Genomic DNA, 16926 nt, shown 5'->3' with positions numbered 1-16926 from the left:
CTTTTTGCAAGGTCTGCACCTGCCCTTCTTTCCCACAAGTGGTTCCCACCAGCAGACTCTGAAACCTCCCTCCTCTAAACTGTCGACCATTGGGAGTGGACGGGGACCAGATCTTAATTCATCTTTGTACTTTTCCTCTTCGGGGCTAGTGTAGGACCTGACTGAAAGGGGGACGCTCGGGCAGTATTTATCACGTGCTTAAAAGGACGACTGGGGATGCCTGGGTGGCTCAGTCGGTTAGGCGTCCACTCCTGGTTTCAGCTCAGATCATGATCTTGAGGTTTGAGCCACATGATCTGCGCTGACAGTGGGGAGCCTGCTTGGGGTTCTGTGTCTTCCCCTCTCTGTCTCTGCCCCTGTCTCTCTCTCTCTCAAAAATATATAAATAAAACTTAAAAAAAAAAAAAGTGAAAGAATGATTGATTCATTGGATGGATAGATAGGTATTTGGATGGATGGATGGGGGACCAGATGAATGAATGAATGTTTGGTGCCATATAGAGCAGACTATGCTTTGCACGGAATATTTATTTAATGTTTAAAAATGTTTTATTTATTTTTGAGAGAGAGCGCGAGCAGGGGAGGGGCAGGGAGAGAGGGGACGGAGGATCCCAAGAGGGCTTCATGGCTGACAGCACAGAGTCCGATGCGGGCCTCGAACTCACGAACCACAAAAGCAAGACCTGAGCTGAAGTCGGACGCTCAACCGACTGAGCCACGCAGGTGGCCCTGAGAGGGCTGTTTTTAAACCATCTGTCGGGTCATTTCAAACATGTCTGGGCCAGTGGCTGTTGAGCCATTGCAAGCGGAAGGGGGATCAAGGTCCCGGTTGGACACCTCGGAGCTGTACTCCTGAGCCCAGGAGGTAGGAGAGCCTGCGCTTTGGAGTTGAACACGTTTGCTCAGCAGAATGCATTGATCAGCTTAGTTCAGTCCCTTTATCTTGCGGGCTAAGCGCAAGAAACCCCACCTCCTGGAGTTGTCCCGAGGATTAAGGAAAATAGCATTTGTTTTGCCCCCTGCCCCAAGCCCGGCCTGGGAAAGACCCACAGTGCCAGCTTTGAGCCCCCTTGCCATTGTTTTTGAAAACATAGCCTGTGGCTCAACTCCTCAGCCCCAGCCCTACTGGGCACCTCTCCTCCTGAGCAGCACGTGCTGGGGGTTTTTGTAGGAAGCAGGAATTACATCCAGGGGCGTCCCACTGGAGTTTTTAATCAATCCCTCCCTCTGAAAGAGCTGCCTCCTCCCACCCCCCCACCTCCCACCTTGCTGCTAGGGCACAGGCCTCCTGGCATCGTTGGGCTGTGGGCGGATTTAGGCCGAAGACAGTGGGTGTGGCTGGATCAAGCCTGAAGCACTCAAGTATGCAGCAGGCAGCTCGGAGCCACTGCCGACTTGGCCAATGGGAAGCCCGCTGTGGTTCCTGGCTCTGCTCTCCAGCCCAGGATCGGCCGTGCCTAGAAACTGGCGCCGGGCACCCCTGATGGGGATTCCGGCTCCAGGCTGGGTGATACGGGCCAAGTCGTTCAACCTCTCTGTGCCGTGATGGAGATACGGGGCAAGAAAACCCTGGCAGGCTAATCACGGGGAGCTGTGCCGTTGTACCACGCACCCAAATGGCAACTCGAAGGAAGTTCGACCTCCTTGGCGAGGCTTATGGGCCCTTACCTTATGGACCCTGCCTTGCATTCTGATTTTCAGGCTGTAAGCATTAGTGTGTCTGCCCTAGGAGATGAGGTGGGCCAGCCCAGAACTTAGACGTGAATGTTCTAACCTTTTCCACCCTATTAAAAAACGAAAAAGCAAAACAAAAAAACAATGCAAGGTTCTTTTTACCACTTTCTAAGTGGGAAAGAAAAACGGAGCATTCAAACATCGCTTCTGTCCAGAGAGTTTTCCAGATCCTTGCTCAGGGGTTGGAAAACCATGGTCCATGAGCCACATCTGGCCTGCCCCCTGACTTTGTATATAGCTCGTGGGCCAGGAAGGGGTTTTACATTTCGAAGTGGTCGGAAAACCGTCAAAAGGAGATTAGTGTTTGGGGGTCCCGTGAAAACTCTATGATCCTTTTCAGGAGATATTTTTGGAGCTGTGTCCTGGGGCACGCTTTGGTGTGGGCCATCCAGTCTAAGAAATAATGTTCCTTACCGTGGGGAGCTCACAGTCCGGGACCTAAACACCAGGCGCTGTTCTGCTGGCTTCCTCCAGGAAAGGAGGGGCTAGCCAAGGACCTTGTGCCCGACCTTGGCCATTTTTAGGGGAGGGCCATGCGACCGTGGGCAGACAGGTCCATAGAGAGGATCCAGGCACCTGACTGGTGGCTGCACGACAGTCTTTGAAATCTTCGTGTTACTCTTTTCTAGCTTCTTAACCTCCCGGTCTCAAGTTCGTTCATCGGTAACATGGAAATGGCAGGCGTACCTCCTCAAGGGCTTGGGGCTTAATTGTGAGTTCTACGTGGCTTCAGCAAGACAGGTACTCACTCAGCCCTGGGCCTAGCACATAAAGTATGCGTTATTGTTATTCATTTGATTTAAGTTTATTTACTTATGTATTTATTTTGAGAGAGAAAGAGAATGAGGATGAGCAGGGGAGGGGCAGAGAGAGAGAGAGAGAGAGAGGGAGAGAGAGAATCCTAAGCGGGCTCCATGCTGCCAACACAGAGCCGAACTCGGAACTCAAACTCACGCACCTGTGAGACTGCGACCTGAGCTGAAATCAGGAGTCGGATGCTTAACCGACCGAGCCATTCAGACACCCCTGTTATTCGTATTTTTAAAAATCATATCCTGTGTCTCTTACTGGCTGTGTGACTGAGGGCTGGTTATTCTGTCGAAGCCTTCGTGCCTTCATCTTTAAAATCGAGCTCCAGGGGGCCCCTGGATGGCTCAGTCAGTTGAACGTTCGACTTCGGCTCAGGTCATGATCTCGCAGTTCGTGGGTTCAAGCCCCGCGTCGGGCTCTGTGCTGTCGGCTCGGAGCCCGGAGCCTGTTTCGGATTCTGTGTCTCCCTCTCTCTCTCTGACCCTCCCCCATTCATGCTCTGTCTCTCTCTGTCTCAAAATAAATAAACGTAAAAATCGAGCTCCAGGGGCGCCTGGGTGGCTCAGTCACGATCTTGCGGTTCGTGGGTTCGAGCCCCGCGTCGGGCTCCGTGCTGACAGCTCAGAGCCTGGAACCTGCTTTGGATTCTGTGTCTCCCTCTCTCTCTGCCCCTCCCCTGCTCATGCTCTGTCTCTCAAAAGTAAATAAACGTTAAAAGAATTAAAGTAGTCCCCCAGATGAAACCTTCACAGAGTGGCCGAGGAAGCTTAAAAGACTCTCTGGGTAGTTCGTTGCAACATATGGTAAGCATTCAATGGACGTGTTCTTAAACCTCCCCATCTCCTTGCCACACCGATGATTGGTGAGTTTGTCGCGTCCCAAGAGCCTCCCGCGGTGGCTTTCCCTCCTGGACCACTCGTGTGTCGCTAGCCGCGTGTCGTGCCACATCTTTTTAGTGCACAAGTCCTGGCTTTCCTCCCAGGATTGGAGAGACTGAGTACGTGGTGCTTCGCCCGTGCTGGGGAGCAGGTGGGGGGGCAGGTGCCAAGGTGGGATGGCTCAAGGGGCTGCCGGGGAGGAGCTTTGTGAGAAGCTATTTACGGTTCATCAGGAGCCCACACACCTGCTCTTGGGTCCCCAGCCTACGCCCCGAGGCTCTGCCTCTCCTATTCCCTGCATTCTGATGAGCTAGCCTATCCGAACCATTTTCCACTTCTACCTTAATAATAGCAAACCTGGTCCCGTAGGGCCACCCAGAGCAAGAATTAAACCTCCCAGTTTCCTTCACTGACCACTGAAGCCATGTAAATTGTGCCCAGTGGAGCGCCAACTGAGGTGCCCTGTAGAAGTCCCGAGACCTGTCCTTTAATGGGAGGCGATTCACCCTGTCTCCCTGCTTCCTCCTTCCTGCTGGCTGGAATGTGGGTGAGGTGGGCAGAGCATTAGTGGCCGTCTTAGGCCATGTGTTCCGTTAGCTTTCCCCAGAAGAGCAGACCCTTGCGTCAGAGATTTGAGAGGAGGTTAATTGATTGGCCAAGTGACCCCAGGACGCACTGATCCGGGAGGGGGACGTGAGATAGAAGAGGAAGGAAGCTAGTGCAGGGTGTGGAAACGAGCAGGTTGGGGTGGGTCCATTCGGTTGAGGGGTCTCAGGGCAGCTGTATAGCGTGGGCCTCAGAGGTGCTCTGCTTGAAAGGAGGGAGGGCTGGGGTATTTATACACCAGCGCCTCTCCGCCATCGGGTGAGGGTTCCTCGTGGGGCCATTACTCCCTGCCACTCCCAGGCTTTCGTCGGACCGAACATTCTGCCGGGGCCAGAGAAAGGGCAGAGAGTCCGAGATGCTCGCAGTCTGGAGCTGTCAGCATCTTGGGGAACGGCGAATACATAACGGGATATAAAGGCCCTGGCCGGCAGCAGTTGCCAAGACTGTGCGGCCATCACACAAGGCTCGGGAGGCTTACCTTTAGATTTTACGTCAAGGAAAAAAAATCTATTTGGCGTAAGACGTCATTGGGGTTTTTGTCACTCACGGCCAAACGTCATCGCAAGTGATGCATTAAGTGATGATGTGATGACGATAGTGGTGGTGATGGTGGTAAAGAGAAGCTAGCACATACTTACTTATTTGTTATACAACCCGCCCCCCCCAACACACACACAGACATGCCCATGCACAAGAAGGTAAGCTTCACGACCTTTCTGTCGTGTTGATTACCTGATACCTGGTACCTGAAACCTGGCAGGAAGCTCTCAGAAGATGCTTCTTGAATGAATGAGTCAATGCTTCTTCAATGAAGGAGAAGTCAAGATACGAACCCTGATGCCTTTCCAGCTCCCCAGCTCTTAACTGTTATACGCCGGTGAGAGGTTTAGAAATCAGATGTTACAAATGGTTGAAGGAACTCAGTCTAATGCCCAGAAAGCCTGAGTCTTGGCAAAGACAGAAACCTTGGACGGGATGAGAGCAGTGATTGGGCTTGTGGAATAGATTTTCTAAAGATCGCCACGAGGGGGTGAGCCAGAGTCCCTTCCGGCAAAGCCAGCAAAGCCCAAGGCTGGGCCAGAGATTGGGTGGTCCCACCCAGCGGGACTCAGAACGAGGCATTTGTGAAAAGCCCACTACATCCCTCCCCGGCCACTCAAAGCTTTTCTTGGTCTGCTAAACGCGAGCCTGGATAACCTTAGAGGTACCTTGGCCCCCTAGCACAGGTGCCTTTTCCTAAAATTGTTCAGACGGGGTCTGGTTGGCCAACGGTTAGGGATGCGCTGGGAGTCCTGGGAATGTGCTAGGAGACTGCACAAGACAGGTTCTACTGAGGGTCCTTGAGGTGCAATAAACCTCCTCGGTAGCTCGGAAGGCTTAAGCGTGACTTTCTAGTCCACGTTTGGCAGGCATCCTTTCTGTCTGCTGGTTTGCATTTACGGTTTCTCTGTTTTTCATGGAGGAAAACCTTTCCCAGAGTCCCGCTTATGAAGTCTCTCTGGCCAAAATTAGGTGAGTGACCCACCTCTGAGCTGTGGGAGGGGACAGGTGAAGGGGAAATGGTGAGAGCAGACTATGAAACACTTTAATTTCCTGGGGGTACCTTCCAGAAGCAGGAGGATGGTGTGATCACGTTTGTGTCCCTGGGAACAAAAGGGAGAGGGATGTGATTTAAGCACGGGGTTTGGCGTTGGATCTGGGTGAAATTGGAGAGAAGGAAGCTGCTGTAATATGTCAGTGGGGAGGAGATCAGAGCCCAGAGGGTCATGGTGAGGACGGGGGGAAGGTGGAGAATGGGGATTCCGGAGTACTCTGCGGTCAGCGCTGGCCAGGGCTCCACACTCGCGGCCCTCCCCAGGGCCCTCCTTTGGAGGGGAGCCTTCCGGAGTCAAAGCCACATAGCACATCACCAGCGCGAGCCCCTTTTCCTGCATTTTCTCTAGGAAAGGTCAGGAAAGGAAAAGAGCTGCATTCGATTCGGAGCAGTGGGCCATCACTGCGGGGACCTGTTTAATGACATCGTATCTCAGCTGTGTAGCCTCCGAAAGACCAGCGAGCGTTCCCCGGCCCTCTCAACACGGCGCTTTGAGTTTGCAAAACAGCCAGGAAAAGGAAGGCAGCTCGTTGTTCGGCCCCGCTCAGTTGTTTCCTGGGGGCCGGCTGTGCCTTCCGAGGCGCAGGTGGACGTGCAGACAGACGGACGGTTGTTGGCCGATGCGGGGGTGACCGGGTACTTGCCTTGCCTTAGACTCTCCTCGTCGGGAGGTAGCCCACCCCGGGGCGGCCAGGCCCCCAGTAGTCCCGCGGGTGTGTGGGCAGCAGCTCGGGTGGAGGAAGGTTGGCTTGGCGTCACAGTGCACTTCTCTCCGCAGGGACTCTGCGTCCCTCCCGTGTGTGCCGGGCACCGTTCTAGGCTCCAGGCCGCGAGGCCGAAGGAGTCGAATCAGGGAGGGAGGCAAAGAACGCGACGATGATAAACATTCAGAATCGTAGCTGCTCCGATGGGCCACACGCCGTAGGGATTTCCGGCCGTCTTTCCTGCGTAACAACCCACGTCGAAACGGAGCGGCTTACGTGGGGACGATCGTAGTGTTGGTTACGATTCTGCAGTCTGAGCAGAGAGAGCAGTCAGGAAGACGTGGCTTTGGCGGGCGGGGCCCCAGTTGAGCTGGCTCACCGAGGCGGGAGGGTCTGCTTCTAAGACGGCGTCGGTCACAGGGTTGGCAGACCAGTGGTGGCTTTTGGCTGGAGCTCGGCGGCCAGGAGGGACGTTTTTCCTTCACGTGGCTTCCACGCGTGGCCGGTGTTGGCTTCTCCTGGCGTGGCGGTCGCGGGGTAGTCGGCCCTCCTAACACGGTGGCCGACTTTCCCCCCAAGAACTCAAGAGCAGAGGATGCCAGGCCCTCCTAACGTCTGAGCTCGGACACCCCGAATGTCGTCCGCACCACATTGGGTCGGTCAGAGCGGTCAGAGGGCGGGAAGTAAATCCTGCTGGGGTCACCCCAACCCCTGAAGTGATCCTGTGGGGATTCAGAGTGCCACCTTCTCAAGTGCTACTTGAAGTTTTTAAGTTTATTTATTTATTTTGTGAGAAAGAGAGAGCGGGGGAGGGACAGAGAAGGAGAGAGAGAATCCCAGGCAGGTTCTGCACTGTCAGCACAGAGCCCGACGCAGGGCTCGAACTCGTGAACCATGAGCTCATGACCTGAGCCGAAGTCAAGAGTCAGATGCTTAACTGACTGAGCCCCCCAGGTGCCCCTACAAGTGCTACTTTTCTTCAAGAAGTAGTCCAGGATCTGTCTTGCCCCAGAAGAACTGTGCTTTGAGTTGCTTGGGGTTCACGACCTGAAAGTCACCACTGCATACCCACCGTGGCCGCGACTCGCCCTGTGGTCTTGGCCCAGTGATGTTATAATCAGAGCCTGGGCCTCTGGGTCTTATGGTGGGGACCCGGGGACCCTTTCGGAAACATGAGCAAGATGCAGAGTTGTCAGGAGGTTGAAAATGAGATAATACAAGTTAAAAATCACAGTGAGGTTTTATTGACTTGCCTTGCCCAGCCCAGCACCCCTCCCCAGGAGCTCCCAAGGGGAACACGGAGGGAGGAGATTCTGCCCAGAGAAACTGGGGTGATGGTTGCTCACTGCTGAGACTGTCCGAGGATTAAGCTGTGAACGTTTGGACTGTCCTCCTCTCTGCCACTGCCGTAGCCAAAGTCTACCTATATTCCAGCACCTAGAAGGGCAAATAGAGGAAACGGGCCTCCAAGCGGTCCCTGGGAGAGTCTACTGCATCTTTCTTGTGTCCTGCATGTTTGGGAGAAAGAAGAGAACAGGATCCATTCTCCTGAGCGAACCTCGATGGTACATGATCGTGATCTGATCGATCTCGTCTGTAGAGTGGACATGATAACAGTATCCACCTCTTTTCGTCAGGGTGGTTCATCCATGGTAGCTTCCGTTAAAAAAAAAAAAAAAACAAACTAATGCGACAAACACCTCTTGGAGATACAGACTGATGAAGGTCTCACGTCTTTCTTGGACAGCTCCCCTCCAAGCAGTAACTCAGGGGTCCAGCTGTGTCCCTCATTTGGCCTCGCTACTCTGAGCTCCTTAGCCTTGAAGTCCAGATGTGAAGACATGGGCGAGGCAAGTTAGACACTTAGCCACCGCACCCTGGAGTGACACGTACTGTTCTCCATTCAGAAGGTTCACGGCCGACCAAACCAAGGCAGGCTGGGAGATGTGGAGGTGCCATTAGCCAACACTGAGAATCTCTCCCACGCTCTTTCAGGGTTGCTGTGATGAAGCGCATTAACACAAATACTCTGGCTTAGAACAATGTCCAGCACATAACATGCACTCACTAAACACTATGATTACAACCAGTATCCGTCCTCCTTCTCCTCCTCCTCCTCCTCCTCCTCCTACTCCTTCTCCTCCTCCTCTTCCTCCTCCTCCTCCTCCTCCTCCTCCCATCCAAGATGCAGAGAAAAGTGTAGTCCTATCAGAACAAAGAGAATACCAGGGATCGATTCTGGGGAAGTTAGCAATAAGAATAAAATCAAGTTCATTTTTTTTTTAAATTTTATTTTAGAGAGAGAAAACGTGAGCCAGGGAGAGGGGCACAGGGAGGAAGAGAGAGATTCTTAAGCAGGCCCCTTGCTCAGCACAGAGCCCGAAGTAGAGCTGGAACCCACAAACTGTGAGATCGTGATGACCTGAGCTGAAATCAAGAGTTGGATGCTCAACCGGCCGAGCCACCCAGGCGCTCCCAAATCAAGTCCATTCTGTGAAGCCAAGGTGTACTTTTGAACACGCAAAATGACTTACCAGATGTCCCATCGACATCGGCCCTGTACCCCAAGTTGCAAGGACAGTAGAGCAGCGGTCTGAATTTTGAACCTTCAGATTTTGTTCACGAGCCTTGCGTGAACCAACATCCTTTTCCACGCAAGGCTTTGCCTGGGTGCCCCTTCTTTGCCCAGCTCTGGTTCTTCATACTCTTGACTGTTGAACATCTGTGCCTACAGCTTCTAGCCTTTCTAATCCCACTTTAATTAGTGTCCTGGATTGACTATCTCAAGTCCTGTTTCTTGGATAGTCTTGGCGCATATGGTTCCTGGAATACTGGGAATATTCCCACGATATTCTGCGGAAAGGAACCTCGGCCAGTTATTGGTACAGCTAGACCTCAAACTTGCCCTTCTCACTTCCCGTCCACAGTTGTTTCTACTGCCTCTGCCTGGGCTCTGTCTTTCCTGTTCCTAGACAGACCAGGAATCTTCAGTGATTCTGCTACAACAGCACATACTCCCACAGGGATTTCATAAGCATTTTATTCCCCACATCATCAAAGAATTTAGTGCTGTAATGCTGGAGGCAAACGTCCTTCCGTTTTAGCTCTGCATCCTTGTCCTTTGCAGACCTGAGGGGATTTGGGCTGAGTCAGGACAGCCCTGCTGGAGTTCGGCTAACGGCTAATGAGGAGGGAAGGGCTCATAAACAGACATGGTGCTCTTTGTGGGCAGGATTTAGTGAGTGCTTGGGACAGTGGAGATTCATTGTAACAAAGTCAAACAACATAGAAATGTACACCAGCACTGGGTACTTCTATATGACAGACTCTGTTTTAAGCGCTTGACGTTTCAACTAACATGATGTTCACGGCAACCCTGTGACGTCCCATTTCGCAAAGGAGGAAACTGAGGCCCATTTAAATACCGGCCCAGCGTCCCACAGCTAGGAAATGGTGGAATCGTTTTGATCACAGGCAAGCTGATTCCAAAGCCTGTGCTCTCTCACTCCTGAGGGCTCCGCCACTCAGTAAAGGATAATTGATCAGTAAAGTGCTTCCCTTCCCACGTTCCGCTGTTGTGTTTCTTAAAGTCCTCATATGAGTGACGTCATATGATATTTGTCTTTCTCTGACCGACTAATTTCGCTTAGCGTAATACCCTCCAGTTCCTTCCACGTAGTTGCAAATGGCAAGATTTCATTCTTTTTGATTGCCGAGTCATAGTCCGTTATATATATATATACACCACATCTTCTTTATCCATTCATCCATCGATGGACATTTGGGCTCTTTCCATACTTTGGCTGTTGTTGATCGTGCTGCTATAAACACGGGGGTGCATGTGCCCCTTCGAATCAGCATTTTTTGTACCCTTTGGATAAATTCCTACTAGTGCAATGGCTGGGTCGTCGGGTAGTCGTGTTTTTAACTTTCTGAGGCAGCTCCACACTGTTTTCCAGAATGTTTGCCCAGTTCTTTTTGGAGAATTACGCACTGCGAAAAGTTAAGAAAACTTCCCACGCATCCTATCGTTAGCAGAAGATACGTATTCCTAGGGATTCGATGTTTCTCTTCAGGCAGTTTCCTCTCCAGAGCGTAATACGGTGGTCACTCGTTTGCCTTAATTTTGATGAGTTAGTCTGAGAATCACCTCCTGGACTCTGGCGGAAAGAGGAAGAAGGTGAATGGAGCGAACTGAGTCAGATGAGGGGTGGGGCTCTGGGGGGGGGGTGTGGGGGGACTTCTCAGCTCAGAGCCCCCGTGCTTGTGTGGGGACGCCTGGGGCCAGGCGGGGCGACAAACCCGCCTGGGCGCGGGGGCCCCTCTTTATCATTCTTGTTAGGTGGGATAAGATTTATGTCTGCTCAGAAATCGTTGCAATGATCAAAATATGTGGAGGGCTGTCAGAGGGAAGAGGGATTGACCTCTCTGTGATTACAGCAGAGATGGGCCGCTCTTCCAGGGGAGGGAGGAAGGAGGGTGGGTGCTGGAGGGGGCGGGTTTCCAACTCGGGGGCCGGATGAGCCCTCAGAACGAAGCCACGTCGGTCCTACTGCTTGATGAAGTGAGGGCTCGTGGCCCGAGGCCCACGGTTCCTGAGCTTGGGTGCGAAATGGGCAGCACACCAGAGGATGCACGGCCAGCACAGTGCTGGCATTTAAAATCTGGAAATTTCCTCGCAGAGGCAGACACCTGGTGTCCCCGGAAGACCAGGGGCTCTGGCAACACGGCGGCCACCTTCCCACAAGACAGGCGGGCTGTCACAGGACGGCGGCCGCCCCTTCGCGCAAGGCGCGAGTGTTCCGCGGCGTCCCTCTCCCTGTCGCCCCCGTTCATTCCCTGAGGCCGAGCGACAGGTGCTGGTTATTACCTCGTTTGTCCACACAGCTGGTTATTACTTCGGCTGTCCACACAGCCTCCTTCCTGTGCTCGAATTAACGCCGAGGAACACAGCGCGGAACGTGAGGGTGCAGATTCTACATCTGGAAGGCTTGGGTTCGGATCCCGCCTCTCGCACCCCACTGGCTGTGTGCCTCTGGGCTAGTGACTTCCCCTGTCTGTGCCTGGCATTTTCTCAGCCTTAAAACGCCTACGTCAGGATTGCTGTGAGGAATCCATGAGTTAATACCAGGGGAGACGCATAGAAGAAGTGTCTGGGAATTACTCACTCCCCGGTGAAGGCTCTCACGATTGCTACCCGTGATCGCTGGTCCTTTCCATCAAGGGCCTGCCACCCCAGTATTTGAGTTACTGCCTGCTGACTGGGTAGTGTTCCTTTAGTGCTTCTCTCCTGCTCGCCCACCATGGGTCCAAAGTCTCTGGAATACAAAGCTGGAGGCAGTTTCCCGTCTGGAATAGATGTTTTATTCCTTGCGGCCGGGAGTTACCTGGGGTCCTGGCCATAGGGAGGAGTCTAGCTTAGTTCCTTTGAAAATAGGTCTATTCCGTGGGGCCAGCAGGGGTCCCTCATCTACCTGTACAGGACCGGTGGGGGTGGTGGCCTTATCGGTGTGTGTGTGTGTGGACGAAAGTGCTTTGCTGAGCCGTCTGCGTGTGGCAGTGCCGTGGATGAGTCCGGGCTCTGGAGCTGGGTGGCCTCCTTCCGTTCGTTCTGGCCCCTCTTCTTCCCGGCTGTGACCCGGGGCAAGTCCTAGCCTCTCTCGGATCACCGGCTTTGTCCTCCTTAAAATGAAGGCAGGGGTAGCTTGGGCGGCTCGTGTCAGCCTTGAGCGAGGCGGTTGCGTGTAGGAGGCTGGTGCACCGCAGACACGGCCGTCTTGTGCCCTTTTCCTTCTTCTTCCTAAGGAAGAGCGAAGGGCTTGCCATCGCAGGAGCTTGAACTCGAGCTCCCCGGCCGATGAGCGCAGACGGTCCCCCGCTCAGCTCATCGAGGCGCCTGGAAGACTAGCTGATCCCTCAGTGTGGGTGCTGTGGTGGTTCAGGCTCCCTTTTTCAGCTTCCGCAGGAGCAAAGGTCCACCCCAGACCCGAGCCCAGTGCCTGCAGCAGTGCTCGCACCTCAGTCTTTGTGGACTGAGCGAATAGATGGGCAGTGCCTTCCCGTCTGCGGTGGACCAGGGTGAGACCCTCGTGCTGACACGAGCACACGGCCCGTCCCCGTCGCGCAGGTAGGACAGGCGGAGAAGCGGCGTTTGGAGTCTGGAGCGAAGGAGTCAGTCACTCTGTGCCTCTGGGCAGGCCGCGTTACCTGGCTGAGCCTCAGTTTCCCCTTTGCAGAATGGAAACGGGTCAATCCAGTCATTGTGGGGATTGAGCGTGACTTCAGGACAAGGCCTGGAACATACTAGGTGCTCAGTAAGTGTTATTTTCCTTCCTCGCGTTGATTCAAAGTAAAGGGAGTGTTTTGACCTTTGAATAATCCTTTTATACCTGAATGAGATATTAACGCTCCTGGCTAAATATATCCCCCTATGCTGGGGCGCCTGGGTGGCTCAGTCAGTTAAGCACCCGACTTTGGCTCAGGTCACGATCTCACGGTTTGTGGGTTCCAGCCCCGCGTCGGGCTCTGCGCCGACAGCCCGGAGCCTGCTTCGGATTCTGCGTCCCCCTCTCTCCCTGCCCCTCCCCTGCTCACGCTATGTCACTCTCTCTCGCAAAAATAGAATAAACGTTATGAATTAAAAAAATGTATATATCCATATGCTAACAGTCACAAACTCATTTCATTCATTCATTTATTTGTTTCCTTTAACTTGTTCACTCGTCCATTCCTTCAAAGGGGGCACCATTTATAGGACACCCTTTCTACAAACATCCTTTATAGGACAAGCCCCTGTGAGGCGCTGGGGAAATGAAATTTAATACCACCACATCCGTTACTTGAGGACCTTACAGTCTTCTGAGAGAGAAAGAGACAGCTAGCTGTGATACACCTTGCAAAGGTGACATGTCTGTCGGTATCCCGTATCCCTCCTTAACTCCTGAATCCTGTTTCCACTCATGGTTCAGTCCCACTCAAACACTGGGCACACTTCCGTTCAAATTCAAGACACTCTTGCAGAGGCATTTTCCTCTTGCTTTAGTAAGATGCTCTGTCTCGGGCTGAGGGTACAACCGGATGAGGTTAATGGTAAGGTCACCCCTTGTCTTGGCCCCCTCGGGTGGGTAAGCAACAGGCCCCTGGAGTGAAGGGAGGGATAAAGCTGCCTAACTGCTCATTCATCCATCCATCCATCCATCCCGTTATTAGAGCATAGTGGTCAAGGGGGAAGATTTTGGAGCCAGGCTGCCTGGGCGCAGATCCTGGCTCTGGTTCTTGTCTAGCTTAGCGGCGAGATTTGTGGGAAATTCCTGGACCATTCTGGACCTTGGTTTGCTCATCTACAAAATGGGGTTATAAGGGGTTGTATTCGCTAGCTGCTGCTGTGTAACAAATTACCCCAAAATGCAGTGGCTTGAAATTTATCACCTCCGTTTCTGTGGGTTGAGAGTCTAAGCATGGCCCACCGGGGTCCTCTGGCTCTGGGCCTTTCTCAAGGATGCCATCAAAAGGTTAGCAGAGGCTGCAGTTACCTTGAGGCTTGAGGTATGTCAGATTCCAAGCTCACTCAAGAGGGGTGTTGTCCGGAGATTCAGTTCCTTGCAGCTTGTTGGGTCTGAAGGACTCAGTGACTCCCGAGCTGTTGGCTGGGAGCTTCCATTGGTCCCTTGCCCCATGGTCCTCTGCACAAGGCAGTGAACAGCCTGTCAGCCTGGTTCATCAGAGGGAACGGGCAAGCAGACGAGAGAGAGTTTTAGCAAGACCAGTCTCAGTCTTTTACGGCCTTATCTCATCCATCACTTCTGTATATTCTGTTCATTAGAAGTCAGTGACCAGATCTGGCACGGTTTCCGCAGGGTATAAGAGCCTGGATGGTGTGGGGCAAAAGATGACAGTGGAGGTGGGGATTGAACAAGCTGTATGTGTAAAGCATTTATAAGAGTGTCAGGGACAGACTTCACACTTAATAACTCTTAGCCATTATTATCACTTATATGATTATTACCTGTAGCATGTTTGGTTTTCTTTTCCAGCAAATATTTATTACGTTTCCTCTTCCGTCGAAGACACCGTCTTCATTGCTGTTGGGAATTCTTAGGATACTGGGAGCAGATGAATTATAAGTGGGTCTTTCCTCAGAGAGCTCTCCACGTACTGGGGTGATGGATGTTCATTTAAAAAATAAAGACCACAGAGTAAAAAAAAAAAAAATGATCGCTGTATCATCAGAGGAGGGCAGAGATGCAGAGCTGGAAGGCTCTGGATGTGCACAGGGATTAACAATTGTTCAGTTTGGCTGGAAAGCAGGACACGTGAAGGTTGGAAGATGAGGTTAGTGCCAGATGGTGACAGGAGTTTGGAGTCCATCTTCAGTGAAGTGGGAAGCCAGAAAGGATTTTTTTTTAATGTTTATCTGTTTTGAGAGAGAGCCAGGAAGCAGGGGAGGGGCGGAGAGACGGGGAGACAGAGGACCGAAGGCAGGCTCCAGGCTCTGAGCTGTCAGCACAGAGCCCGACGCGGGGCTTGAACCCACAAATCGCGAGATCACGACCTGAGCCGAGGTCGGGCGCTCAACCGACTGAGTCACCCAGGCGCCCTCAGGAAGGATTTTTGAGACGGGGAATGTTGTCGGCAAGGATGCATGGCCCAGGGTGGGGGACAAGAGGGGAGGCTCTGAAGCCATCTGTTAAAGTTCAGAAAAGAGGTTATTTTTCTTGGACAAGGCAATCCAGCAGAAGAAAATCCAGTGCGAGAAAAACACCTGTTTCTCCTTCGGTCACCCTCCTGAGATGTGCCCACGATGAGAACACCACTTTCTTCTTCCCAGTCTAGAGCTGCTTGGCTACTGGGGAATAGTCCTGAGAACTCAGGGTCATTCAATGAGCCTGCTGCTAGAGCCTCGTTCCGTGACATTGCCTGTGTCATTTGACCTTCCGCCCCTTACGTTCCTCATCTGAAAACAGGATGATTTGGCTGACCTTGCATACTTTGGCAATCACACCCTCGTACACGCATGCCCACACGTGCGCACATTACTACGTATTGAGTACTTTTAAAGAACTCAGCAGTTTTATGGGCTTTCGTTATCCCCATTTTACGGATGAAGAAATAGAGGCTAGGAATTAAGTGACTTGCTAACAATCGTCCGAGCGTGGCCCCAGGCTCCTTGACTTCTCAACCGTGTGTCTAAGCCCTGTGCTATCACGCGAGCGTCTACATGCTGAATAAATGGCCTTCCCTCTCTGCAAACAAACAGTCAGAGAAAAGGAAAGGTCTCGCTGTTCTCTGCAGGGTGCGATATACAGGGCTGCTTGCTTGGGAGGGCAGAGGCCGGGTCTGACTTACCCCAACTCCCTGCTCGACTCTGACCAGAGAGAGACGACACTCTTTTATGTGCGTGCATGCGTGTGTGTATGTTACGTTGCTGAAGGAATCTCAGACTTATGAGTTTTCCATCTGTCTCTGTAATCTGGCACCTTCCTTGTTTACGAGCTCACCTTTAAATCTCTCTGAGCTGTATAGATACCTAAATACCTTTTTATCAGCCGTCAAGCCATTAGCTCTGACTATTTTATCGGACCCTAGATTTGGTGAGACATCAGAGAGTCCTGTGTGGTCTCCAGGGGTCGCTGGCCTCTGAAGCTATTTCAATAGCCACTCCGTGATGTCTTGGGTAGCATTACAGGGCGCTGGGGACACTAAGCTGCTTAGCCATTTTCCTTCCCTGGGAAGGCCTCCCTTGCAACATGAAAATTACATTGAAAGCGAGGCTGAGAAACTAAATGATAGGATTTCCTCCAGGGAGGTTCTGTAATCTGGATTTGAGGATGGAAAATGTGTCCTGGTTGAGAAGCCAGCGGAGGAAGACGCTAGATCCTTCAAGCTTGGAGTGACAAAGAAACTCCCCTTCAGGGGGCGTGGCTTTGGACCATGCTCCAGGAACAGAGCATGGTTTTGTTGTCTAAAGATAAGGGGTAACTGTGGTTACTCATGAGAAGGGGGCATTATAAGCCATTTGAGATTTTCTTTGTACGTTTTTCACTTTCCAGGTGTTCTATAATGAACATATCATTTCACAATTTTTTAAAAAAAGTTTTTAACATTTATTTTTGAGAGAGAGGAGACAGAGTGTGAGCAGGGGAAGGGCAGAGAGAGACAGAGGCACAGAATCTGAAGCAGGCTCCAGGCTCTGAGCTGTCAGCACAGAGCCGGACGTGAGGCTCAGTCCCACAAACTGTGAGATCGCGACCTGAGCCGAGATCATGAGTCGGACACTTAACCGACTGAGCCATACAGGCCCTGAAAAATGGGTCATCTGAAAAAATGACTCATGTCTGCTCCTTAAATAACTTGTCATAGGAGATCATTATATTAAAAATGGTGGCATCGCATGAAATTGTCTTCATAATTTTGAATTTAATGTATCCAGAGCAAACTCTTTTTATTTATTTTCTCTTCCCAAACGTCCCCCGTCTTGTTCAACAGCCACTCCGTTCTCCAGTTGCTGAGGTCAGAAGCCCTGGAATCATCCTTGACTTAGGATCTCACAGTTGACATGTAGTGATAGGTCAGCAAACCCTCGGATAGGGCATCTGTCCTT

The 16926-nt window shown here is 52.1% G+C and overlaps 1 protein-coding gene across 1 annotated transcript in view; it reads left to right on the top strand.

Annotated features, from left to right (window-relative positions):
• Positions 1-16926, top strand: part of HS3ST4 (heparan sulfate-glucosamine 3-sulfotransferase 4) — a 397928-nt gene that overhangs the window by 242955 nt on the left and 138047 nt on the right. The window lies entirely within an intron of this gene.

Source organism: Lynx rufus, unplaced genomic scaffold (assembly GCF_022079265.1).
Source record: "Lynx rufus isolate CCGP_SWC_20201006 ecotype Redwood Valley unplaced genomic scaffold, mLynRuf1.p SCAF_23, whole genome shotgun sequence".
Classification (NCBI taxonomy): domain Eukaryota; kingdom Metazoa; phylum Chordata; class Mammalia; order Carnivora; family Felidae; genus Lynx; species Lynx rufus.
Note: the sequence above shows the minus strand (reverse complement) of the source record. Positions and strands in the feature narration are given on the sequence as shown.